We start from the raw sequence: 27,580 nt of genomic DNA on the forward strand, positions 1-27,580 counted from the left end.
TCATGGCAGGAACACCTGGGGTAAAGCCGAGATTCTCATGAATTCCCCTTCCACAGGGCTGCACATACCCCTTTCAAGGTCTAGGATAGAAGGCTACCTGATCCTACAGGTCTTGGAAGACAGAGAAGAGCTGTGTTGAAAAAGGCTAGTGGCTCTGAATCCATGAGGCAGTGACAGGGCTTCCACCTGGGACAGAGCCCTCAGGAAAGAACTAGCAGGTTGTTGGTGGGTTCACCCCAACTCACAGCAGTGGGAACTGCTCTGCCTTCCACCTCTCACTGGGTTTCTCAAGTGTCAGCACACCAGACAGTTGATCCCAGTCAATGAGGCCACGATGAGCCATATGCAGGCCCACCACCACCACCACCATCCTCTTACCTAAAGGGACCCAGCAACCAGAAGGAGAAGCTGAGTTGAACCCCCTAGAAAGTTGCCTCCCACTGGTGTGAGCTGTGGAAAATATAATGTGAAAAATGTGAAAAATAAATGAGATTGGGGAATTATTTAAAGGTAGTCCATTTAAATAATTAAAAATTGCAAAACATGCATTTTCACATTTAAATTGTAATACACAAATTTAAGGAAGTTGGCTGAGAATAAAATTAATTATCTGGAAGATCAAGTGGGAAAAGTAGCTCAATTAGACACAACAAATCAGAGATGAAAATCACCCAGAAAATAGAAGACGCTTAGAGGATTGATTCAGGACTAACACATGAGTGAAAGTGAAAGTGAAGTCGCTCAGTTGTGTCCAACTCTTTGCGACCCTGTGGACTGTAGCTCACCAGGCTCCTCCGTCCATGGGATTCTCCAGTCAAGAATACTGGAGTGGGTTGCCATTTAGTGTAAAGTTAAAAACAGAGAAAAAAGGAAGAGATAGACAAGAGGGAGTAAAAGAACAAGAGGGAAGAAAGAATTTAGTCTGCAATTCCGAAAGGGCTTATTAATGACTGTAAATATACTAAGCCCCATTCAGTTCATTTCAGTTCAGTCGCTCAGTCATGTCCAACTCTTTGCAAACCCATGGACTGCACCACGCCAGTCTTCCCTGTCCATCACCAACTCCCGGAGTTTACTCAAACTCATGTCCATTGAGTCAATGATGCCAGCCAACCATCTCATCCTCTGTCGTCCCCTTCTCCTCCCACCTTCAATCTTTCCCAGCATCAGGGTCTTTTCAAATGAGTCAGTTCTTTGCATCAGGTGGACAAACTATTGACGTTTCAGCTTCAGCATCAATCCTTCCAATGAATATTCAGGACTGATTTCCTTTAGGATGGACTGGTTGGATCTCCTTGCAGTCCAAGGGACTCTCAAGAGTCTTCTCCAACACCATAGTTCAAAAGCATCAATTTTCCAGCACTCAACTTTCTTTATAGTCCAATTCTCACATTCATATATGACAATGGGAAAAACCATAGCTTTGACTAGATGGACTACATGGACCCTGGTGGCTCTGAGGGTAAAGCGTCTGCCTGCAATGCAGGAGACCTGGGTTTGATCCCTGGGTCAGGAAGATCTCCTGGAGAAGGAAATGGCAACCCACTCCAGTACTCTTGCCTGGAAAATCCCATGGACAGAGGAGCCTGGTAGACTACAGTCCATGGAATCGCAAAGAGTCAGACACGACTGAGCGACTTCAATTCACTTCACTTCACTTCAGATGGATCTTTGTTGGCAAAGTAATGTCTCTGCTTTTTAATATGCTGTCTAGATGGTCATAGCTTTTCTTCCAAGGAGCGAGTGTCTTTTAATTTCATGGCTGCAGTCACCATCTGCAGTGATTTTGGAGCCTAAGAAAATAAAGTCTGTCACTGTTTCCATTGTTTCCCCATCTATTTGCCATGAAGTGATGGCACCAGATGCCATGATCTTAGTTTTCTGAATGTTGAGCTTTAAGCCAACTTTTTCACTCTCGTCTCTCACTTTCATCAAGAGGCTCTTTAATTCTTCTTCACTTTCTGCCATAAGGGTGGTGTCATCTGCATATGTGAGGTTATTGATATTTCTCCCGGCAATCTTAATCCCAGCTTGTGCTTCATCCAGCCCGGCATTTCTCATGATGTACTCTGCATATAAGTTAAATAAGCAGGGTGACAATATACAGCCTTGACCTACTCCTTTCCCAATTTGGAACCAGTCAGTTCCATGTCCGGTTCTAACTGTTGCTTCTTGACTTGCATGCAGATTTCTCGGGAGGCAGGTCAGGTGGTCTGGTAGTTCCATCTCTTTAAGAATTTTCCACAGTTTGTGGTGATCCACATAGTCAAAGGCTTTGGCATAGTCAATAAAGCAGAAGTAGATATTTTTCTGGAACTCTCATGCTTTTTTGATGATCCAACAGATGTTGGCCTTTTGATCTCTGGTTCCTCTGCCTTTTCTAAACCCAGCTTGAACATCTGGAAGTTCACTGTTCACATACTGTTGAAGCCTGGGTTGGAGAATTTTGAGCATTACTTTGCTAGTGTGTGAGATGAGTACAATTGTGCAGTAGTTTGAACATTCTTTGTCATTGCCTTTCTTTGGGATTGGAATGAAAACTGACCTTTTCCAGTCCTGTGGCCACCACTGAGTTTTCCAAATTTGTTATCATATTGAGTGCAGCACTTTTACAGCATCATTTTTAGGATTTGCAGTAGTTCAACTGGAATTCCATCACCTCCACTAGCTTTGTTCATAGTGATGCTTCCTAAGGCCCACTTGACTTTGCAAACTGCATTAATATATCTATTTTAAACAGATGAACTATATGCGATATAAATTATATATGAATAAAGCTGCAAAAATATTATCCAGCAGGCATAACTTGTGACTAAAAATTTTGACTTACAAAAATAAACAGCAATAGGCACTTCAAAATAGAGGGAAATGAAAAGGGTGAGCACCACAGTGAGTAACTCAGCTTGTGGCTAATTCACATAGTTATGCTGTGAACATCTCATTATTCCCAGCAACTGGAGTGTGTACATAGGGTTAAGAAGCATCATGACTCAGCTTTCATCGTGGGATCCACTTACATGAACGAAACACATTTTAACCTGACAAAACCCCAGCTTACCCAGCAGGTTTGACCCAAGCAGAGGTCTAGGCAGTGGATGGGATTAAGCACTTTTGCACTGCTGGCCTAGCACAATGATCCTTAAATGGAGTCTGTGCATACTCTTGGAGGTATATGAAGGCTTCTAAAGAGTATGCAGGAGTAGAGTGTCTTAATGGGTGGGAATCATCTTCCCAATTTTCAACTTCCATATGGTTTTCTTTCCCTGTGGTCAAAGCATCAGCTAGTTATACTTTTCTAGTTCCCCTTCTAAAGCCACCCACCCTTTACCTTCCAGCTCCTATATTATTATGGTGCATTTCCCTGGGTTGCGGAAAATTCCAGGGTGCAGACTTCCCTGGTGGTCCAGTGGTTAAGAATCTGCCTGCCAATGCAGGGGATGCAGGTTTAATTCCTGGTTGGTGAACTAAGGTGCCACGTGTCGCAGAGCAACTAAGCCCAGGTGCCACAAGAAAAGATTCCACACAATGAAATGAAGAGTCCATGTGTTGCAAGTAAGACCCGACGCAGCTAAATAAATAAACATATTTTTGAAAAGTCTACAAATAATAAATGAAGGAGAAAAGAGAACCCTCCTACACCATTGGTGGGAATGTAAATTGGTACAGCCATAATGGAAAACAGTATGAAGTTTCCTTAAAAAATTGAAAAGAGAGTTACCATATGATCCTGCAATCCCATTCTTGGGCATATATCCAGAGAAAACTCTGATTCAAAATGATACATGAACCCCAATGTTCATAGCAGCACTATTTACAATAGCCAAGACATGGAAGAAAACTTCCAAAAAAGACATGGAAGATATCCACTGACAGATAAATGGATAAAGAAGATGTGGTATATATATACAATGGACTGTTGCTCAGCCATTAAAAAAAATAATGAAATAATGCCATTTGCAGCAACATCAATGGATCTAGAGATTATCATAGTCAGTGAAGTTAGTCAGACAGAAAAACACAAATATCATATGATAGCACTTATATGGCTTCCCAGGTGGCTCAGTGGTAAAGAATTTGCCTGCCAATGCTGGAGACCCAGGTATGATCCCTGGATTGGGAAGAACCCCTGGAGAAGGAAATAACAAGCCACCTCAGTATTCTTGCCTGGGATATTCCATGGAGAGAGGAGACTGGTGGGCTGCAGTCCATGGGGTTACGAGAGCTGGACACAACAGAGAGACTAAACCATCATCACCAAGAGTCAGGTACCAGACAACTAAAGACCACCCCTATTGCCCAAGCCTGCTGAAACTATTCATACTAGCCAATCCTATGGAGAAGGCAGTGGCACCCCACTCCAGTACTCTTGCCTGGAAAATCCCATGGACGAGGAGCCTGGTAGGCTGCAGTCCATGGGGTCACTAAGAGTTGGACACAACTGAGCGACTTCACTTTCACTTTTCACTTTCATGCATTGGAGAAGGAAATGGCACTCACTCCAGTGTTCTTGCCTGGAGAATCCCAGGGACGAGGGAGCCTGGTGGGCTTCTGTCTATGGGGTCGCACAGAGTCGGACACGACTGAAGTGACTTAGCAGCAGCAGCCAATCCTAAATATATAGAACCTAAAAAATGACACAAATGAACTTATTTACCAAACAGAAATAGACTCACAGACTTATGGTTACCAAAAAGACAGTCAGGGGGAGGGAGATACATTAGAAGTTTGAGATTAATATATGCACGATACTATATATAAAAAAAGTAAACAACAAAGGGCTTCCTGTATAACACAGGGAACTATATTCAATATCTATAATAATAATAATAATAATATAGTATAATCTATAATGGAAAAGAATCTGAAAAAGAATATGTATAATATATATTATATATATATATGTATTACTGAATCAACTTGCTGTACACTTGAAACTGACACAGCATTGTAAATTAACTATACTTCAATTTTAAAAAATCCTCAAGGTGGGAAAACCTTGGGAAAGGATAAGCCATTCATTTTTATACCTCTGACTTTTTAATCTAGATCTTCTACAATACATTTACTGTGCTTTGCTTTGCTTACTGTTGTTAATTTCAAGTTCACTTTCAGTAAAATAAATACCTGGAAAAAAAAATAAGAGTTTGTGATTTTAGTCAACCAACCAGGTGGATTGTGAAATGTGAGAAATATTCACATCTTTCTCTTTTAGAGGGATACTCTTCTGCCTCTGAGAAACACTTATTATACCCATGATTTTGGCCTGAGTCCACTGTTCTGCAGCCTTAACAATAAACTGAGTCATGGAGGGGCCTGTGGCCTTGGCCATGAAGAAAGCTACAATGTGGCCCATGAGTTGAGTCACAGTCATGAAGGTGATTGTGAAAATGAGTCACTGAGGTTTCTACTGAAGAGGCCATGATGAAAACCACAGGCTTGGGGCCACGAACGAAACCACGGAAGAGGACACACCAGTGATAGCCACAGAGCAGATCTTAGTGGAGTCATTGAAGAGGGCATGGCCATAGATGCTGGGGAGTGGGAGACATTTTAAGGGAGGAAACCTTGATGGAGAAGAGGATAATGGAGGTGAAGACAAAGAACCATGATGAGGGAGTGAGTCATGATGGAAGACCAGAATGCTCCCAGGGAATAGCCATAGATTATAGCCTGTATCAAGGACAAGAATAACCAAAGCCTTCCTATGTCTGACAACCAAAGTTACAGTGTTGGAGCAGAGTGTTGTTTCACAAGAGACTCATAGCTTCATCAGGCTTAGCAATGATGTCAAGTAAGTATGTTCCCAGGGCTCTCCTCATAACTTAGAATTCTAGGATCAAGGAAGTTGCTTGACTGGGTATTGGGATGGGCACAGTAACAGCTGTTATGGTCACTGCTTCCCCATCTTTCCTCCATTCAGTTCATTTCAGTGCCCTCCAGAGCTTGACTTTGTCTTTAAAAAGAGTCTCCCTCCCTTCTTGTGTCTCCTCCAGACGTTGTGTGATGAAGAAGAAAATTACTAGCCACTCTAAAGAGTCGGACACGACTGAGCGACTGAACTGAACTGAACTGAAGAAATAAAAGTTTATTAATGCATGCTGTATTTAGATGAAATGGTCATTTTTTTTAACTTTGTTTGGCTATCATTTTGCTTCTGAGTGACTTCTACGATTTTTTTTTAATATACCATCATTTAGTCCTCACAGCAACCCCATGAAGTTCAAATTATAATCCCTATTAAGTAGATGAGAAAAATGTCACTCAGAAAAACAGCTAAGGTGCGGAGCCTTGGGCAAGCGGAGGTCGGGCGGCCCAGGCACTGCCTCGGACCCGGGACTCAGGGCGCAACAGCGCGGCTGCAGGGGTGGGGCGGGCTAGACGAGTAGCAGGGGACCGGGCGCCGCGGGTTCGAGGCTGGGCGCCGCGCAAGGAGGCCGCGCCACCCCCGGGGGAGCTGCCCGGCGGCGAGTTTGCCCCGCAGCTGAAATAAGGCTGGAGCCGGCGGGGGCCCTCAGAACCCTCTGGCAACCGGGCTCGGAGTCTTTGGGGAGCAGCTGCTTCCTGGGACGCCCTCCTGGACGTCCCCGCCGAAGGGTAACGGTTCAGGGTCCCCGGCAGAAGGCGCCTCAGGGAGACTCCCGGCGGAGCCCTGCAAGCCGCGGGAGACCACCCTCGGGCCGCGAGCAGGGAGAAAGGGGCTCGATGGGGACGCGGGCCGGGAACCAAAGGAGCCGGAGCGCGGCGGCGCTGGGCCGGGCCTCCCGCGAGCGGGGCTGGGTAGCGCCTTGGCTGGAGACGGGCTCTGGGACTCTCTTGTGCGGGGGGCCTCGGCGACCTGCCCCGCGGGGAGCACGGCTACGGAGTGGCCTAGGGGACCTTCCTCCAAAGAGGCCGGCCCGGGACGAGGAGATGAACGTCTTTAGCACCGAGAAGAACTGCCGTGAAGGGCCCCCGCCCCCGCCGCCGCCCGCGGGCTACGGCCTGAGCTGCCTCCTCACCGAGGACTGCGAGCGCTGGGTCCCGCCCGAGGGCAACGCCTCCTTCAAGGAGAGTCCAGAAGAGCATCTCACAGAAGAAACTCAAGCTGAACATCGACGAGAGCCTTAGCGCCTGTATATTTGCGAATTCCACAAGAATTTCATCCAGAGTGTACAAAATAAAAGGCAGAGGAAGACAAGTGACGATGGCGGAGATTCTCCTGAGCACGACACAGACAGTCCTGAGGTTGATCTGTTCCAGCTGCAGGTGAACACTCTCCGACTTTATAAATGACACTACAAATTGCAGACCAGATTAGGCTTCAGCAAGGCCCAGTTAGCAAACACTGCCAGCCAACACTTCAGGAACATACCTGTGAATGAAAAGGAGACCCTCACTTCCTTCATCTACATGGTGAAGAGTAACAAGAGTAGACTGGACCGGAAGTCAGAGGGTGGCAAGCAGCTTGAGTGATTTTGAGGCACAACTTCAAGGAATGAAGTATAATGCTTAATACACAGCTGACATCTGCTCCATTTAAGTCCATAATGACTGCTAAATTTTATTGTAAATAAAAAAGTTTGAAAGATGAAAAAAACAAAAACAGCTAATATATCAGTAAACCTGAGCTGTAAGACAAGTCCTATTACTCCAATATGTTGTAGAGAAAAACATCTTTCTACTTAGAAATGTTCCTGGGATTTTTACCTGAGATCCCAATACCAACTTGTTACTGACCACACTCCTCATCCATCCCCACATGGGATTTCCCATCACAGACAGTGGGCAGATCAACAACCAAGGCCTTTCCTAGGACATCCTAGAATCTGCTTCCTCCCACCCAACAGCTCATTTTCTACCACAACCCATTCTCTTCCTGCTTTTAAAACTCATTCATTCACAGTTCTTTTCTATCTTAAATATAAGCCCCAAAATAACACATTTCTGTTTTGTTTACTGGAGTACGACATCTGACACATAGTAGGAAATCACTAAATATTTGTGGGATGAATATACATCTCCTGCTTGTCAGCTCACTTCCCTCCAGCTTCACAGGCAATGAATATTCTTTCACCCAAACATCTAAAGAATCTGAAATGGAGGGGATTCCCTAGCGATCCAGTGGTTAGAACTCCATACTCTCACTCCAAGGACCCAGGTTTGATCCCTGGTTGGGAACTAAATCTCATAAGATGACCAGCCCTCCCTAAAAGAATCTGAAATGGTTCCTCTACCAGAAAACCTCTGTGGCTGGAGAAGGTGGAGACAGCCTGCTTTGATTACCCATAATATCAAATTAAAACTCCCATAGAATCCTTCCCTGATTTTTTTTGCCGTGAACTGTGAATGAAGGCACTATCAATCCCGTCAGGGGATTGTCAAAGCCCCATTACTGTATTTGTTTTATCGTCCTCTTCCAGCTGTCTTTGTTTCATTTCTGCTGGTCTCATTTACTGTCTAAACGAGGTGGTAATGTGCCCTCAGCTCTCTGGCAAACTGGCATGGCCCTAAGTGTAGGAATTTCTTCGATCATTTCGCTTGTCTGGCATGCAGCACTGATGAGAGGAACCAACAGAAGTTCCTTGGGTGGATAAGTTAACATGTCATCTGGATATGTTAGTCTGGATGATACTGGACAATGAGATTCACAGTGACAGTGAATCTCGTTTTATGTGTCCTCCCAACTAAGTTCTGTTCATCAAGTCTTTCTTCTCACACTCCCTGTCCTGCCCAGTCACCCCGGTTACTCAGGACTTCTCTCCAGGAAGCAAGGTCTTGACCTGAACAGATTTTTAACCCCATCTGTGCCTCAGAGGAGGAGTTCCCTCCACCGTGACACTTTGATCCCCTTGAACTTCCTGCTCCTCCCCAGGCCCTGCCTAAGGGGACCACGTCATCTTCCATTCTCATGCATCTCCTGGCCTCTACAGCCCTCTTCTCTGAATTCAGATATTCTGTTACCTCCCCATAGCTGGAAGAACAACAGGTCACATACCCAGCCCCTGCCCAGCCCCAGTGATACTATAAAGACCTTCTTCGAAAGAGAAAGTAAGAGGTGACATTCTGTGGAGGGATCCTAAGGGACCAGGCATCCAGTCTGCAGCCCCAGGTGCCCCCTACTGGTGTTTTCCTTGGGTTGAGGACCCATTCTTTGGAGACCCAAACTCCCAGCACTCCAGCCTCAGATCTCCACCTTGAGATTCTTCAGAAAGAAGAATCTCAGAATTTTTTCTTTCCATTCTAGGCCTAATCACATCTGGGACTCAGGAAACCTCCTTTCCAGGCGTGGCAGTCAGAGTATCTCAAGATGAAGGAAAAAGCGTTTTCCCTTGAATGCTGGCTGTTGTTTCATCTTCTACTACTTATAGGAAATGGTGAGTGATATAATCTTGAAGTCTGAATAGCATTTGGGGAAAATGTTGTCCAGTCCTGGCATGCACACTCTGCCTGTTAGCTCTCATTGTCATCAAAGAAGTAAGGACAGATATTTTGCTTTATTCTCTTCCATCCAACCTAGCCTTTGCTCTCTATCCTGTTCCCAGTAACAACTCTTCTGCCCAGAAGTCTGGCCTATTTCCTCTGTAATAAATCAACCCTAAGGACAGATGCATTGGAGTTGGAAGGTATCTTAATGTCTGACCACCCGCAGTAGGCAGGAACCCATTTCCAACATTCCTGACAGTGGTCACCTAGTCTCTAATTAAGCTTGTAAGTGTTCCACACTCACACAGATTGGATTCTTTCTAGAATTTGCCCCATGATGACGTTGACTTATCTGTTTATGCCCCTGAACAAAACAAATCTATTCCCTCTCCATAGGCCAACTTCTCATCTCAATTTCTCACTTAGCTTCTCTCTTTCTCTCTCTCCCTCTCTCTCTCTTTTGCATTTGCAGGATTTTAGTTCCCTGACCACAGATTGAACCCACGCCCTTGGCACTGAAAGCATAGAGTCCTAAGTACTGGATCGCCAGGAAATTCCTCTTTTTTCTCTTGACCCTGATCATAACCCTAATCAGAGGCATTAACAAGGAATTTTTGGACTCTTCCTCTAAATCTAAATTTGTGATATTTATGTTAGTTCAGATGATACTATGAAAGGAATAAGTAAGGGGAAAAAAACCACATCCTAGCAGGAGAACAGAGCCATAGGTGAGGTGAGGGTATATATGCAGCTGGAAGGCCAAGAGCTTGGTTGTTGGGATGGAAAATCAGAACAGGGCAGGAAAGAGACATGAAATAGAGGGGAAAAGCACAAGCCTCATCTTAATGCTCGCTCACTAAATAAGGAAGTTGGGTCCCTTCCCAGAATCCTGGGAGATCTTATCATTTTGGGCTACCTGCAGCAAGTTCTATGCCAGGCCAAGTGTCAAGATCACTTGGGGTCCCGTACCTGGCAGCTCCCAAACTTTTGTGTGCATAAGAATTACCTGACAGTAGTGAAAATACACACTATTTCCCCTCCCAAACCTCCCGTTGATTATTCCTCCCCTGGAAGACAGGTACAATTCTGTTTGGAGAGTAGCTCAATATATACACGTTTATATACACATGGACCCTTCAACAAGCTCTTTTATGTTCTTTGGAGAAGGCAATGGCACCCCACTCCAGTACTCTTGCCTGGAAAATCCCATGGACAGAGGAGCCTGGTGTGCTGCAGTCCATGGGGTCGCTAAGAGTCGGACACGACTGAGCGACTTCCCTTTCACTTTTCACTTTCATGCATTGGAGAAGGAAATGGCAACCCACTCCAGTGTTCTTGCCTGGAGAATCCCAGGGACGGGGGAGCCTGGTGGGCTTCTGTCTATGGGGTCGCACAGAGTCGGACACGACTGAAGAGACTTAGCAGCATGTTCTTTATCTGAAGAGTATCATGAATAGTTAGAGAAGGAATAATACCTGTGACCCCAGGTCATGTGACTTCCCAGGTCACGTGACCTAGGACGTAGAATACACAGGTTAAGGGCTGGAGCTAGCGTCAGTCAGCCTTGGTTTAAATTCCTGCTCCATGATCCGCTAGCTGTCTAACCTGGGACCAGGCTTAACTTCTCTGAACCTCAATTTCTCTATCTATAAAATGGGAGTGCTGATATAAAATGGGAGTGAATACCTCTCATGGAGGTATTGTGAGTATTTGAAGTACTAATTCATATGAGGCACTTAGCACAACTAGGAGCATCGTCATTATTCAATAGATGATAGTTATTATTGCCACTGACTGTGTGACTGAGCACATGTGCATGTGTGCGTGCACACGCACACATACACACACACACATTATTAGTAGTAGTTGCAGAGTCAAACAAAACTTCCAGTAGAACTAACCAGCCATCCTTTATTAATAAGCCGTAACTTCTACTGCTAACACTACGACCACCTCCCTTGGATTGACCACACTATCCAGTGGAATTGTCACAACCGCTACCATCTCCAGTGTCACCAGCTCAAGTACTGCTCCACCAAGGGAAGAGGAAAACCCTAGCGGACACCTGAGGCCGGGGGAGGTCGTCCTAGTTACTCTGGCCTCGGTTGCGATGGCTGTGATTCTCCTCACTGGGCTTCTCTTCTATTTCGTGAGTGTCTGATGTGCAACAAACCCCCTTTTTTTTCCTGAGGGAAAGAGAGCAGGGAAGTCAGGGAGGAACTAGGCAAGAGACAACAGGGTGACTGCGGGAGTTACGGGATAAGAAAATCAGGAAAGACAGAAACAGCAGGTTAGAATCAGCAAGAGAGGGTCACAAAGCCAAGACATTCAGAGGAAAGTGATGAGGGGAAGATGGGAGCCAAAGAAATATGAGGAGGGGGCAAGCACTGGAGGAGGGGGACAAGACTCTGAAACTACTCAGCTTCTTATCTTCTAGAGAAACTCTCCAAGCCTAAGAAACCTCTTCAACGTAGATCTCTTGCCGCCCCCACTGCTATGCCCTTTACGGCTGTTATGAAGTCCCAGAAGGGTCCAGGGCTACTGTGACTGACTTCAGAGGAGAGCTGTCTTCTCCTGCAGCCAGAGAGCTGACTGGGAGACAAGCATGGCCCTGAGCGTCCCTGAAGGCAGAAGCAACACAGTCCTTGGGGACAGAGGGGCTGCTGACCTGAATCGAGAGGTTAAGTGCCCCCCGTTCCTGCTCCTCCCAACTTGTCTTCAGCCTCCTTCCCAGCTTGATTCTTCCAACAAAAGGAGGCTGTAGCTGTGACTGAATTGTTGAATAAATGCATCTAATATATGTGGAACCAGACACTGCGGGTATGTGTTTATACATTGCTGTGAATAAAGGTTCCTAAAGACCCTCCTTCCCTATGTTCTCCCAGCTCAGGAATCCCTAGAGTGAAATCCAGACTGTGTATTTATCCCCTTTTCTTCCCCATTCCCAGAGGGTCTCCAGGCTGATGGAAGAATGGAATCAGGAAAGGGTGGGGGGAGAAAGTGCTGGGCTTCACAGGTTTGTGTTGCACAATCAGAAAACAGTTTCTGTGTGAGTTCAGAGCACAAGTTCACAGATAGTGAAGCAGAGTAGGTGTTGCTCACAGGGCTGCCCCCAGAGGTGGCACATTGCCCGGTTCCCCGGCCACACAGGTCTGCTCTTCACTGGAAAGGCAGGTGTGAGTCGACACCTGTCTCGCCTGCAGGCTCGCAGCCCCAGCAGCCGTCCTGGGCAGAGAAGTGTGATCCCAGTTTCTGCAAGGGTGGGCTCAGCCTCCGCGGCCAGGAGCCAAGTTCTTGGCACTTCCCACAAAGCCAGGTCTCAGAACAGGGCCAAAAAATCCATGTGTCAGCACCCAACGCTGCTGAAAGCCAAGGCCTCGTTAAGGATTCTGGTGCAACTTGCTCATCACACACATTCACTGACCCTTCCTCATGCCAATGAATCACTCACCTTTGTTTCATGTTTTCACTTGGCTTTTTCTGTGGTTCTCAAAGTCTGGACCTTTGCCAGAGCCTTCTTAACAGGAAGACACAAACGGACAGTTCCTAGGGAGGAAGGTAGGGGATAAATTGGGAGACTGGGATTGACATAAACACACTACTATGTGTGTGTGTGTGTATATATATATATATATATAATAGATAACTAATAATGGCCTACTGTATAGCACAGGAAACTCTTCTCAATACTCTGTAATGACATGACCTATATGGAAAAAGATCTAAAAAAGAGTGGTATATGTGTATGTATACCTGATACACCTTGCTGAACAGCAGAAACAAATGCAACATTGTAAATCAACTATAATCTAATAAAAAATAAAAAAGTTTTAGGATATCCTATAAAATGATGATTCTCTTCAAAAGTGTCAACATCATGAAAGACAAAGACAGAGGAACTGTCACAGATTAGAAGAGACTAAGGAAACCTATAAATAAATGCCATGTGGAATTCTGGATTGGATCCTGGAATAGAAAAATGACATCAATGGAAAAACACATGAAATCTGAATAAGTTCTGTAATTTAGCAAGTAGTGTTATACCAACATTAATTTCTTAGTTTCTATCATTGTATTTGTTGTTCAGTCACTAAGTCATGTCTGACTCTTTTTGACCCCAGGGACTGCAACACCCCAGGCTTTCTCTGTCCTTCACCAGCTCCTGGAGTTTGCTCAAACTTATGTCCATTGAGTTGGTGATGCCATTCAACCATCTAATCCTCTGTCTCCCACTTCTCTTCCTGCCCTCAATCTTTCCCAGCATCAGGGTCTTTTCCAGTGAGTCAGCTCTTCGCATCAGTGGCCAAAGTACTGGAGCTTCTTCAGCTTCAGCATCAGTCCTTCCAATGATGAATATTCAGGATTGATTTCCTTTAGGATTGACAGTTTGATTTCCTTGCAAGAACACTCAAGAGTCTACTCCAGCACCACAGTTAAAAAGCATCAATTCTTTGGTGCTCAGCCTTCTTTATGGTCCAGCTCTCACATCTGTACATGACTACTGAGAAAACCATGTCTTTGACTATTAGGACCTTTAATTGGCAAATGATGTCTCTGTTTTTTAATACACTGTCTAGATTTGCCACAGCCTTTCTTCTTAATTTCAAATTTCTCATTACTATTTTTGCAACTCTCCTGTAAGTCTAAAATCATCTCAAAATTTAAAAAATTTAAATAAAGCACAAAGCCTCACAGATCTATACATGAAAAAAGGTGGGTCTTACTAAATGCAAATAGTATCTCTTGACTTAAAAAATAAGTCAAGAGGTACAAACTCTGGGAGTTGGTGATGGACAGGGAAGCCTGGCGTGTTGCAGTCCATGGGGTTGCAAAGAGTTGGACACAGCTGAGCAACTAAACTGAACTGACTCCTTATGATAGTCCTTTAAAATATATTCATTAGTTATAGTTAACATATAGGAATACTTTCTTAATTCATCTAAATAGTATTCTCTTTGAAATTATTTAATCCATTCAAATAAAATCAGTAGTTGAAGTAATCAATTAAATTTGGTAAACTGACCATTCATTAAATTGACTTTCAGGGAATCAGCTGCCCTCTGAAATGAAACATTTGAGCCCTTTTTGAGGAATCTGAGGGATCTACAGCCCTCCTGTAATTCCCCAGTTCCTCTTCCACGTAAGAGGACACTGGGAAAGAGACAGGCCCCACAAATGTCAGGAAACTTCCTGCCTCTGAATGAGGACAGGCAGCTATAGTTTTTTGGACAACACTGGACGAGGGAGGGTGGGAGTCAGAAAAGGAAGCAATATGGCCATTCTCATTAAAAGACAACTGGAACTTTCGGAGGTGAGCTAATTTCATCTAGTCACTGAGGAAAGGTTGGTGGACTGAGGGCATTCAAGTAATAGGAGCAAGGAGATGCATCTGCAGGTGGGAGATGAGCTATTGGGAAGGACTTTTGTGAATGATTGATTGAGAGACGAGGGCAGTTCTTAGACAGAGAGATTGGGTATTTCTCCCCCTTCATCAATGATCCTCCTTTTTGGTAAGGACCAAGTGCTCTATGAACACCCTCGGATGTCCTGCTCTCTTCTCACTATCGCTATCCCTCAGGCAGGCCTGCCATTAACCTTCCATCGTCACCCCAACTTTACCACTCCACCTGTGGAAGAGGGAGTCCAAGCCCCTCCCTGAGCACCAACTCATGGTGTCTGTCTAGGGCCCTGCGTCAGAAAGCGATGCCACTCACACTGACAAGCTTGATCCCCTGTTACTGCCCAACTCTGGGCTCTGGGCAGCACCAAGATCTCCTTCTTGCACTTAGGACAGCTCTCTTCCACCCTGCCACTCCTCTGCATCATTCTTCTTCCTTTGATTGACAGTAAAAGAGCAGGCTGTTCCTCCCTGAAAGAAGGAAGGAAGATTCAGGCATCTTGGATTCCCTTGGTAGCAGCAGATATAAACCCCATACCTGCTGTGCGCTTACAGAGAAGGAAGACAGAAAACGTAGAGAGAAGGGAGGAGGAAAAGGCATCCTGGGTTCCAGCCCATGTGGATTCTCCTGAGATGAAGAAAAGAAAAGGCCCCCCTCCCTCCCTTCTCCTGCTGCTGCTTCTCTTCAGGTGTTTGGAATTGGGTGAGTGAACTGTTTAGGAGAGAAGAGTGCAAAGGTTCCCCAGGATCTGGAGAGCTGGGGGTCGGGATCCCTGGAGAAGGAACCTCTTAGGACTCAGGTAGGGCCTTCCTGGAGGGAGGGTGTGGAAGAGGTGGGAGGACCTTGGGAGCTCCTGAGCCTGCTACCTGCCCCCAGTTCCTGGTCAGAGGAGCAGGTTCCCATGGGTCTGCTCATTATCTTTCTCACATCCTCTTTTAAGGAAATGCTCTATTTTTTATTATTTAGATTTTATGTTTCTGTATGTCAACTCACCTTGGGAAATGAAACATTTGATCCCTTTTTGAGGAATCTGAGGAATTGGCAGGAGGTAGGAGAGAATTGTTTTGAGCAGAGGAACCCAGAACTCCAAAATGTATGCCATGTAGGCTGCATAATCTCCCAGTTCTGATATCCTGCAGGTGGGCGTGGTGGGAGGTGGAAAGATTCATCTCTTCCATCTACTTGTACCCTAATTAATGCTGCTGTCAACCCCAACCAGACCATATCCACAGCCCCTTATGACTCCTCCTACCCTCAAAATGGGGTTTCCCAGGTGGCTCAATGGTAAAGAATCTGCCTGTCAATGCAGAAAACACAGGAGACTCGGGTTTTATCTGTGGGTCAGGAAGATCCCCTGGGGGAGGAAATGGCAATCCACTCCAGTATTCTTGTTTGGGAAATTCTCTGGACAGAGGAGCCTGGCAGGCTACAGTCTATAGGGTCACAGAGTCAGACATGACTTAGCGACTGAGCGCACACACACGACCTCAAACCACCTTGAATATTGCTGCTACTGCTAAGTCACTTCAGTCGTGTCTGACTCTGTGCGACCCCAGAGACGGCAGCCCACCAGGCTCCGCCGTCCCTGGGATTCTCCAGGCAAGAACATTGGAGTGGGTTGCCATTTCCTTCTCCAACCTTGAATATTACCTGCCCTCAATCTTGCCGCTTCAGACCCAGATGTGACCCAGGGTCTGCTTCATTCTAAATCATATACCAAACCATGACCAGAATTCTGTCTCTAGTAAGAATCATGGTTCCTGTCTCACTTGTTTACCAGAGACCCAGGCATAACTGGATGAGTGGAGACACATACAAACCTGGAGTCAGAATACCCAGATTGCCGAAACACCAATAGGAGAAGTGAAATTTAGGAAGAGACCAGAACCACAAAGGGCAGAATCAAAGGCTGCATGAGAAGATCCTCCAAGGACATGACTCAGCTCTGGATACACCATATGGTCGAGCATGCTGTTGGAACATGTTTTATCAGAATTAAATCTAAAATATCAGATGATTTTAACTCAAATAAATCTAATCCCATTATATAGGGATATGTGTTATTTGTAAGGGTGAGATAGCCGTGGAGACTATTAAACAGAGCAGATGATGATGGACCATCAATGATCCACGTTAGAAGAATTTTTCTTTTTTTTTTTTTTGAGTAGGAACAAGCCAAAATGTTTCCACTAAAGTCCCAGAGACAAGCCCTGGAGACTCAAAGACAAGACAAAACTCTATCATTTTTAAATTTAAATTTTGGCTGCCTGGGTCTTCTTTGCAGAGTGTGGGCTTTCTCTAGTTGTGGAGACTGGGGGATACTCTCTAGTTGTGGTACGATGGCCTCTCTTGTTGCAGGGCATGGGCCCTAGAGTGCCAGGGCTTCAGTAGTTGTGGCACATGGGCTTAGCTGCCCCACAACACATGGGATCTTCCTGGACCAGGGATCAAACCTATGTCCCCTGTATTGGCAGGCAGATTCTCAACCACTGAACCACCAAAGTTCTGTCATTTTTGGCCCAGGGACCACTGAGAATCATGTCACTGAGGGCCCAGGCATGACAGAGGACTACATCACTCCAGACCCAGTGACCATGGAGGACTACACCACTCCAGACCCGGGGATCACGGAGGACTACATCACACCAGACCTGGGGACCACGGAGGACTACATCACTCCAGATCCGGGGACCATGGAGGACTACACCACTCCAGACCCAGGGATCACAGAAGACTACACCACACCAGATCCAGACATGACAGAGGACTACATCACTCCAGACCCAGTGACCATAGAGGACTACACTACACCAGACCCAGACATCACAGAGGACTACACTATACCAGATCCAGAAACCATGGAGGACTACACCACTCCAGACCCAGGGATCACAGAGGACTACACCACTCCAGACCCGGGGATCATGGAGGACTACACTATACCAGACCTGGGGATCACGGAGGACTACACTACACCAGATCCAGAAACCATGGAGGACTACAGCACTCCAGACCCAGGGATCACAGAAGACTACACCACACCAGATCCAGACACGACAGTGGACTACATCACTCCAGACCCAGGGACCATGGAGGACTACACCACTCCAGACCCGGGGATCACAGAGGACTACACCACTTCAGACCCAGGGATCACAGAAGACTACACCACACCAGATCCAGACTCGACAGTGGACTACATCACTCCAGACCCAGGGACCATGGAGGACTACACCACTCCAGACCCGGGGATCACAGAGGACTACACCACTCCAGACCCAGGGATCACAGAAGACTACACCACACCAGATCCAGACACGACAGTGGACTACATCACTCCAGACCCAGGGACCATGGAGGACTACACTACACCAGACCCGGAGATCACAGAGGACTACACTACACCAGATCCAGAAACCATGGAGGACTACACCACTCCAGACCCAGGGATCACGGAGCACTACATCACACCAGACCTGGGGACCACAGAGGACTGCACCACTCCAGACCCGGGGATCACGGAAGACTACACTACACCAGATCCAGACACGACAGTGGACTACATCACTCCAGACCCAGGGACCATGGAGGACTACACCACTCCAGACCCGGAGATCACAGAGGACTACACCACTCCAGACCCGGAGATCACAGAGGACTACACCACTCCAGACCCGGAGATCACAGAGGACTACACCACTCCAGACCTGGAGATCACAGAGGACTACACCGCTCCAGACCCGGGGATCACAGAGGACTACACCACACCAGACCTGGGGATCATGGAGGACTACACTATACCAGACCTGGGGATCACGGAGGACTACACTACACCAGATCCAGAAACCATGGAGGACTACACCACTCCAGACCCAGGGATCACAGAGGACTACAGCACTCCAGACCCGGGGATCACAGAGGACTACACCACACCAGACCCGGGGATCATGGAGGACTACACTATACCAAATCCAGAAACCATGGAGGACTACACCACTCCAGACCCAGGGATCACAGAGGACTACAGCACTCCAGACCCGGGGATCACAGAGGACTACACCACACCAGACCCGGGGATCATGGAGGACTACACTATACCAAATCCAGAAACCATGGAGGACTACACCACTCCAGACCTGTGGATCATGGAGAACTATGTCACTCCAGACCCTGGGACCACAGAGAAATACACCACAGCAGACCCAAGAATCACAGAAAACTACACCACTCCAGACCTAGGGACCATGGACAACTACACCACACCAGACCCAGGGCCCACAGATGACTACACCACTAAACATCCAGACACTCAACTGGAGGAAACAGACTCAGTAACAGCAGCGAAACCCCCTGGGCCCCTGACGCCCAGCAAAATCATCCTCATTTCCCTGGCTGCTACCGCTGTCACTGTTGCGCTCTTCGCTGGATTTGGCTTCCTAGTGGTGAGTATTTGGCCCTGAAATGTGAAGGACATTATGGGAATGACAGCATCTGAGGAGGATGAGGTGGGCAAGGCGGGCTGAAACAAAAAACTGTCAGAGGTGAGGAAACCTACAGAGAGCAAAGAGATGTATCTTTACAAAGATAGAGAGAGACACAGAGATGGAGAGAAAAAGGAGCAAGAAGCATAAAAACAGGGCAGAACGGAGAGAGAAAGAAAGGTGTGAGGGACAGGGAAAAGGAGAGTGGAGGGAAGGGGAAGAAAGTGTGGAGGGAGAAAAAGAGCACAGCAAGAGGACCATTGGAGTACAAATATATTGAAACATAATGTGAGCTGGAGTAAGGCTTGGACTATTAAGTAAGTACAGATGCAAAAATTTGTACATTTTTATAAGATGAGAAAGTGGGGCAGGGATAAGAGAAGAGGAGAAAATGGAAGCATTTTAGACATCCTTCATGTCAGAAATTATGTTACTTTATATTAACTGCTACCCACTGGGGAATTCTGCAGATTTTTAAAAACCAAGATTGGGTAGGTTTTTATGAGCAGGGTTAGTCTGTCCTGGAGAGACAATGGGTGTCAGTGCTCCAAGGGGAGCTCTGGGTGTTTTTCTGTCTCTGAGGGGCCTTGTTTCTAAAACAGGAGATAAAAGGACTCTGTGCCAGCCCTGAGACTTCCTGTTGACCTTTGGTCTAAAATCCAAGCCTTCAACTTGTGGCCTCTGCTGGACATAGAAGGGCCAGCCCTTTGGGGCCATCCTGACTGAGGGATGAAATGCACATTGGAATCTCAGGGGTGGCTTACATGATAAGCCAGCTCACGCAGGTCATTAAAACCTCATTCATTCCTGTTTGTCATTGATGCCAGTGTGCATTGGACCTCTGCCTCAAGAGGCAAACTCATAGCAGAGGATCTGTTTGTGTGATTAAGCCAAACGTAACGCTTTATTCAGTTGAGGTGTCCATGTTTAAGTCTACCAAAAGCACACTGTGAAACTAGAGCGTTCTGAAAGATGGCTGAGCAATGAAAGGCAAACAGGAATGAAAGCCTTCGTATGTAGTTGACGCATGCATGAGTCACGTTCAGTATTCATCAGTAGATAGAGGCCCTTCTTGACTTCACTGGAATCACAAACAAGTGGCCTTTTGATCACATGGTTCACGATGAAAAGTCAGATACTCTCGCTCCAGGCTGGGGGAGCCTTTCCTCCCTCCAAACCAGCCTCTGAGTGCTGGTACTGAGTCACCACTAGCAAGGCACCTCTTAACCTCTTGTAGAGACTAAAAACAAGAGACGATTCCAAAGACCCAGGGTACAGGAAATAGAAGGAAAGTTTGTATTCCCAAACTTACTAAATTCTTAACTTTTAAATATTTAACCCCAAAAGTTTAGAAAACAAGAATCATCTGTGTTTCTATACCTGCCCCAAATTCGCTGATCGAAATAGTTTTATTTTGGCCACATGACTTCAGTGTTTTTGAAAACTTCATCTTTTGCAGTAAGTCCCAGGATCCGAAGAAAGTGACAAATAGGAAGGAGTCATAGAGATGAGTGGGGAGGTCTTTATAAACCACAACCACCAGGATTAAGAGAGGAACAAAGTCTAAAAACAAACCACTTTCTTCCTCCCTAGAAAAATTATTTCCTGCAGCCGTTAAATCCACTCCCCTGAGTTGTTTATCATCCCCACATCATGGATTGGAGTACACCATAAGGAGAATCCCAGCAGCGCCTACGGTTGGTTCTTCAGCAAATGAGACTCCTCTCAGCCTCTACAGGACCCCACGAAGTGTGAATATGTGTTCTTAGGCCTCCACTCTCCTCCCAGTCTAGAGCCCTGGAACCACCAGATGAAGAAGGTGGCCAGCCCTGAGAATAAGCATTTAGGGACACTCAGAAGAATGCCTGTCCACTTTGAGTATCACCTAATTCTGGCCATGGTTATGTCTTCAGGAAAATTACCTTTACCTATCTACCAGGTTTGGATGTGAAAACTATTTGGGGAAGATACACGTAACTCAAATATAAGAGATACTCATTAAGTCTGATCAAAGAAATGAAGCAAATACTTGTTTCTGTCTAGGTCATGTATCTAAATCCAGTTATTTTAACAAAACAGTTATTAAGGGCCCAGCATGGGTCAAACACTCCATACCTTTCTGTCTGTTCATCTCGGTCCATCTAGGTGAGGGATACAGCTTTCTGTTCTCTCAAGAGCACCACATTCAAGGACGTAGAGTCATCTACAGGATGAAGCCAACTAGTCACTCATCAGTATGTACTGACTACCAGGTGGACTAGAGGGAAATTCAATTTTCGTTCTTTTTGCTGCTTCCACAGATCCTGGGGTTGTATCACTACATAGGATAATGGCATAAGGATACACAGGGTAAAGGAAACTCTTAGAGTTAACTGGCCCATATCAATTACCCCCAAGATACCCATGTCCCTCTGGGTCAGCAGTTCTGCCAAAAGCACAGGGTCTTTTCCAAGTCCACCTCCCTCGTCTTACCATCTAGTCTCCATCTCCAGAACGTGACCACCTCTGCAAGGTGCTGCTGGGAAGGGGGCCCACAGAGAGATGCACGGCCACCTGGTCTCTGGATAGTACTGAAGATAGAAAAAGACAAGGTGGAGATGCTGCAGAAACATCCCGAAGGACAAATAGGAAGACTCAAAGAGTCAGGGAAATCCCTCCCTGACCACTCCTGGGACCCTGGCCTACAAGGCTTGGTAGTGGCTTCCACGTCATATTACGCTCATACTCGTTGTGACACTATAATTTATTACACGCATCTATGCGTGTCATCTTTGTAGTGACTGTATACAGTTCATCCAGTGTGAGTCCAGCCCCACTCAGCTAATCCTCTTTTCTTCTTTATAAAGCCCAATATTTCAAGAAAGTCTTTCTTTAGGTATTGTTACGCAGAAGAACAAAATCCAGGTGACCCCAACTGCCAGATGCTGTTACTCTGCTGCCCAGACTAGGGAGATCGAGCGAGCACACCCCTTAAAGAATTGTGCCTGAACAGGATTTATGCCCGTTTGGGTGTGTCACCACTCACAGAAATGTCTGTGAGTGCACATTCCAGCCCAGTCTCCTGTCTTTGCAAACGAGAATGTTTGGTGAAGTTGTCCAGCAGTAGTGATTCAACATTCTCCCTACAGAAGGTGTTGTTTGATACCTGAATAACACGTAGTTATTTTTCTAATCTAGTCATGACCTTTTCTGCGATTTATCTAAAACCCCTAACTCTAGAGTCTATACATCACCATACATTTTTCCTTTATGGAGCATCCCAACAGAAGTTCGCAAGTTGAATCTCTTTTAATTCACTGTATATATCCTTCCATTGCTCACTGTATATCTCCTTCCACTAGAATGTTAGTTCCTTGAGAATAGGGATCTTGAGAGCAATGTAAGAAATAAGAGTTGGCAATAATCATTTTCTTCATTCTCCCCCATTACATTAGAGTTTTAAACATTATCTAAATGGTTGTCATCAAAAAGAACCAAATAACCAATGTTGGCAAGGATGTGAAGAAAAGAGAACCCTTGTACAGTGTAGGTAGGAATGTATATTAGTGCAGCCTCTTGTGGAAAACAGTATGGAAATTTCTCAAAAAACTGAAAATAGAACTGTCATATGACCCAGCAATTCCACTCCTGGGTATATATCTGGAAAAAAAAAAAAAAACCTCAAAAACACTAATTCAAAAAAATATATGCACCCCAATGTCCATAGCAGCACCATTTACAACAGCCAAGATATGGAATCACCATAAGTATCCATCAACAGATGTATGCATAAGGAAAATATGGTATATGTATGCAGTGGAATATTACTCAACCATAAAAAGAATAAAGTTTTGCCTTTTCCAACAATATGGATGGACTTGCAATATAAGAAGTGAAATGTCATACAAAGACAAATACCATATGCTATGACTTTTATGTGTAATCTAAAAAATAAAACAAACTAGTGACTATAACAAAAACAGGCAACAACAAAAACAGGCTCACAGATATAGAGAACAAACCAGTGGTTACCAGCAGGGAGAAGGGAGAGGGGAGGAAAGATAGGGGCAAGGGATTAAAAGGTACAAACTACCATGTATTAAATAAAATAACAAGGATATATTATACAACACAGGGAATACAGCCAATATGTTATAATAACTCTAAACAGGATATAACCTTTAAAAATTGTGAATCACTATGTTGTACACTTGAAACTTATATAATATTGTATCTCAACTATACCTCAGTTCCAAAAAAAAAAGAGTAGTTAGTCTCATCTTAAATGTTTCAATTCAAAAAAATGTTTCAATTCAAGCTCTTTCCTTTAACTGCTGTATTTGCCTTTGTCTGGTATTAATGAGAGAAGGAAATGGCAACCCACTCCAGTGTTCTTGCCTGGAGAATCCCATGGATGGGAGAGCCTGGTGGGCTGCCCTCTGTGGGGTCACACAGAGTTGGACATGACTGAAGCGACTTAGCAGCAGCAGCAGCAGTATTAATGAAAGTTCCTATAACAAATAGTAATATATTGAAGACAGTAGAAGCTTTAAGATTTTAAATTGTAACCACACATAAGTGCTGAAGCTAAAAGTACCAAAAATCTCCACCAAAATTTGATGAAATAAAAAATACCCTATTCTACTTCTAAACAAACTATTAAGGTAACAGTTTTCCTTTAAAAACTATTAAATGAAATTATCATTAGATTAAGGTTGTCTTGAGCAAACACAAATTTTCCAATGAACAATGTTATAAACAAATGCCTGAATCTAAAAATACAAAATCTATATACCACCCCCCTCCCCACTTGTGGAACAACTTCAGTAAACACTTAGCTAATTGTCTTTCCCATATTAATTCTTTACTACATTTTGGGGGGGTTATTATCTGTGTGTGTGCTCAAAATTATAAAACAAATCATTTTAAATTGAAATTTCAGTTTGACATTAAAATAGAACACTGGAAAGAAGGTGCAAATAAATAAAGAAGTAGGAGACATGTCTTACCATTGGCGGTATGTCCTACTTCAATTGGCAGCTTTTTTCCTTTCTTAGTGGGACATGAGTAATGGTGTATCTTAAACTCAGTGTCTTTTTAGAGTTGATGAAATAAACATATTTTGGGATAAACAAATGAACACATGCTTGATTTTGGTGCTATTTATTCAGTTTTGGTCTTGTTCGGAAACACAAAGAAATTAAAATTCCTTTAATGAGTCCAGTAGATTCTTTTGAGAACAAGGATGTCAGACTAACAGAAGTGAATGACATAGTTCTTGCCCTTGAGGACAAGAAAACCAACAATTCCCTTGTAAGGTGCTTTAATAGACGTATGTATGGGGATGGGGCCCAAAGCCTAGGGTGGGTCCCTCAGCTGCTGCAGACCCAGGAAATCCCAAGGGAGAGAAGGTAATTGACCTGAGCCTTATGACACGTCTATGGGCACTCTGGGCCACTTTCACACACTTGGTCTCTTTTTATCCTTACATTGGCTCTGTGAGGTAGGAAAAGCATCCCCCTTTTTGAAATTCAAAGACTGAGGCTCAGAGGAGTTAAATAAATTTGTCCCCAAATGGTGGCTCAGTGGCAAAGAATCCACCTGCCAATACAGGAGATGCAAGAGACTTGGGTTCCATCCCCAGGTCAGGAAGATTTCCTGGAGAAGGAAATGGCAACCTGCTCCAGTATTCTTGTCTGGGAAAACTCCATGGACAAAGGAGAGGAGCCTGGCGGACGATAGTCCAGGGGGTCGCAAACAGTTGGACATGACTCAGTGGCTAAACAACAACACATGAATTGGGAGTGGTAGAGTGGGATGGAAAGAGCGGAGTAAAACTCGGGTCTTCATTCACTGTTTTCCTCATTAGAGCTGAATCTCAAGTGAACTTCAGCACCCTCCTCAGTAAACCTTTCTCCTTCAGCCTCTTCTTCTTTAGGCTTGCAGTGACAGGTCCTCAGACCTAGCGTTTAAGCTGTTTTGAGTTCTGAGCCAAGCAAGACAAACTGGACACCGTCCCCATTCTTGGGGAGACCCCAGCCTGAAAATGAATCTGGGACACACAGATACAAATAAACCCATCTCCATGTGAGCAATGAACAATAGGAAATGTATCATCAGTTTTTATATTGAGGGCATTTATTTACCTTGACAGGTGCATTCTGCTTTGTAAAATAGTTGTAGCATCTCAGGCTCCACCCTCGAAAGAATCTGAAGCTTGGACACAAGTAGAGTTGCTCCATTTTTGGTTCAGGACCCCACCCCAAGAGTTTTCAAGGCAGCATCCCTGAATCAGGGCAGATTCAAGGAACTATGACTTTCTCCACCCAGGAGAGTTTTTCAGCGCCTATGCTCTACCCATGAGAGAGATGGTGTGTGGTGATTCATTTAACCATCCATCGGATCTTGACTAAGGACACATAGGCCGGTTACTCTGTGTGGCTCCGAGGACACAGTGGAGAGCCATATAAACAGCTTCTGCCTTCAAGGTGCATGGGGGGAGCTGGTAGACATTGCTATCAGGTAGATGCAGAAGTTGTTAAATTTCTTAATGTTACACCTTCTTTGGGAACCTTAAAAAAGTCATAAAGCCTTCAGCAGTGACATTTACTATCAGTCATGTAACCATAAGGGCAGCGAGCAAGGAGAGCTTGAATGCATGCTTGAGCAGAGGTGTTTTCTCTCACTCTGAGACCATAACAGATCCATTCTTCCTTGTTCTGATTAGTATTCGCTGCTTGTGTTTAGCTGCCTGCAGTTGATACCCGATTTGTGAATGGCACTGAGGTACAATGCAGGGTTGGAAACTGGATCACAGACCTGCAAGTATTTAAAAAGTAGAACTCACTAGTAAAGTCAAATACATAAATGTCAGGATGATAAAAACTGGCATAAGGGAAATTTCGATGTGGTTAAAATTGTTAAATTGAAGATTTAACTTAAAATACAGTCAGCATAGGAAAAGAGATAATGAGAGGCGGAGGTAGGGGGTGCGGGGGGCCGGGGGAGAAGGAATGCAAGGATGGTAAAAAACGTCAATGAAACTGGCAATGGTAACAAAAGGCCTGAACAAAAAGAGGCTCCTGGGCGGCCTGTATCTTCCTGATGAAATGTCTCGATGCGCCCTCTAGTGGCAGCGGCTGGGTAGTGGTCCTCTGAGAGGGGAGCCTCTCCTAGAAATGCATCACCTTTGTGGTCTCGAAGGGGAGGAGGGCTGGCATCGCACAGGGTCGCACCCCAGCTCCCTCCTTGTCTTGCACTTGCTGGGCACTGAGCACAGCATATGTTCACACACGTCTTGTAATTTATTAAATATAACTGGCTTTCAGTGAGTTCCTTAACATTTCAGGAGTTGTGCTTTCCCACTTGTAAACAGCCACACCACTCATTCGTTTACCTATTCATTCATCTATGCACATTTATTAAGCACCTGCTCTGGGACAGGGATTGCCTTCAGCACTGAGGCTACAGTAGTGACGGGGTGTCCCACTTCTGCAAGGGTTTTTGTTCTAGTGTAGGATTTCTAATGATTTTTGCCACGAATGAGTCGGTCATTTTTTGAGTGTAGGTAAATTATGGAGTGAAAATAGACACCAGAGAAGAAACAGCCAGAAAACTTGGGTTCTAATCTAGTTCCACTGCTTAATAGAGTGTAATCTCGCTCAGCTTTAGTTTAGATCACTGTAATATCAAGGAAAAGCTGCATTTTTCTCCATAGCACAATCCTTCAAACTACACATAATGACAGTCAAAACTGCAGTGGAAACAGTGTCCTTAGCAACCAACAGTCCTTTCTTTTCTGTCCTAGGTCAAGAAAGTTCCAGAGTTCTCTTGTCACCTTCAGATGTTAAGCAGTATTGTTTTATATACTTAAATGTCTAATCTGAAATAATTTGTCACTTTCAGATGTTTAAACAGGGGTCAACAGGTCCACACTGAAACAGGAGTTTGGGGCCAAAACCTCAGGAATCAAAAGAATTCTTTTACTAGCTACAGAAAGCTATGCCCAAGAAAAAGATGAAACTGATTAATTAGCATGCATGTGAAAGGAGAGGAAAATTACACTGTTGAAGGAGAATTTGGTGACAAATTACTGATAAATTTATAGACAAGCTTCAAAGGAACATCTAATGTATCTACATTGTTCTGGTTATAGTTTCATCAGGCTTAGCTGGGAATCTGCTCCCTCAGTCCTTCTAGAGATTTCAAAAGCTCCTAACAGCCTTTGTAAAACCCCTTCCTATTTAACATACCTAGAGTAATCTCTAGTTCCTTCAGTCAACCTTGTATCCCCTTTCCCACCACAGGTCCCTCTCCTCC

General features: G+C 45.0%; 1 long non-coding RNA gene and 1 pseudogene across 2 annotated transcripts; both read left to right on the forward strand.

The window, feature by feature from the left end:
* The first annotated feature begins 6,909 nt into the window (after positions 1-6,909).
* On the forward strand, positions 6,910-7,452 carry LOC129647533 (histone deacetylase complex subunit SAP30L-like; annotated as a pseudogene).
* Positions 7,453-8,946: 1,494 nt separating this feature from the next.
* LOC129647534 (uncharacterized) lies at positions 8,947-12,214 on the forward strand. Of its 2 annotated transcripts, none has more exons than XR_008712342.1 (4): positions 8,947-9,027; positions 9,224-9,353; positions 11,325-11,551; positions 11,840-12,214. It is a non-coding gene; the product is annotated as an uncharacterized LOC129647534 (long non-coding RNA). The 2 variants fall into 2 exon arrangements; XR_008712341.1 differs by having other exon boundaries at positions 9,021-9,088.
* The last annotated feature ends 15,366 nt before the right edge of the window (positions 12,215-27,580 follow it).

Source organism: Bubalus kerabau, chromosome 3, assembly GCF_029407905.1.
Source record: "Bubalus kerabau isolate K-KA32 ecotype Philippines breed swamp buffalo chromosome 3, PCC_UOA_SB_1v2, whole genome shotgun sequence".
Taxonomy (NCBI): domain Eukaryota; kingdom Metazoa; phylum Chordata; class Mammalia; order Artiodactyla; family Bovidae; genus Bubalus; species Bubalus kerabau.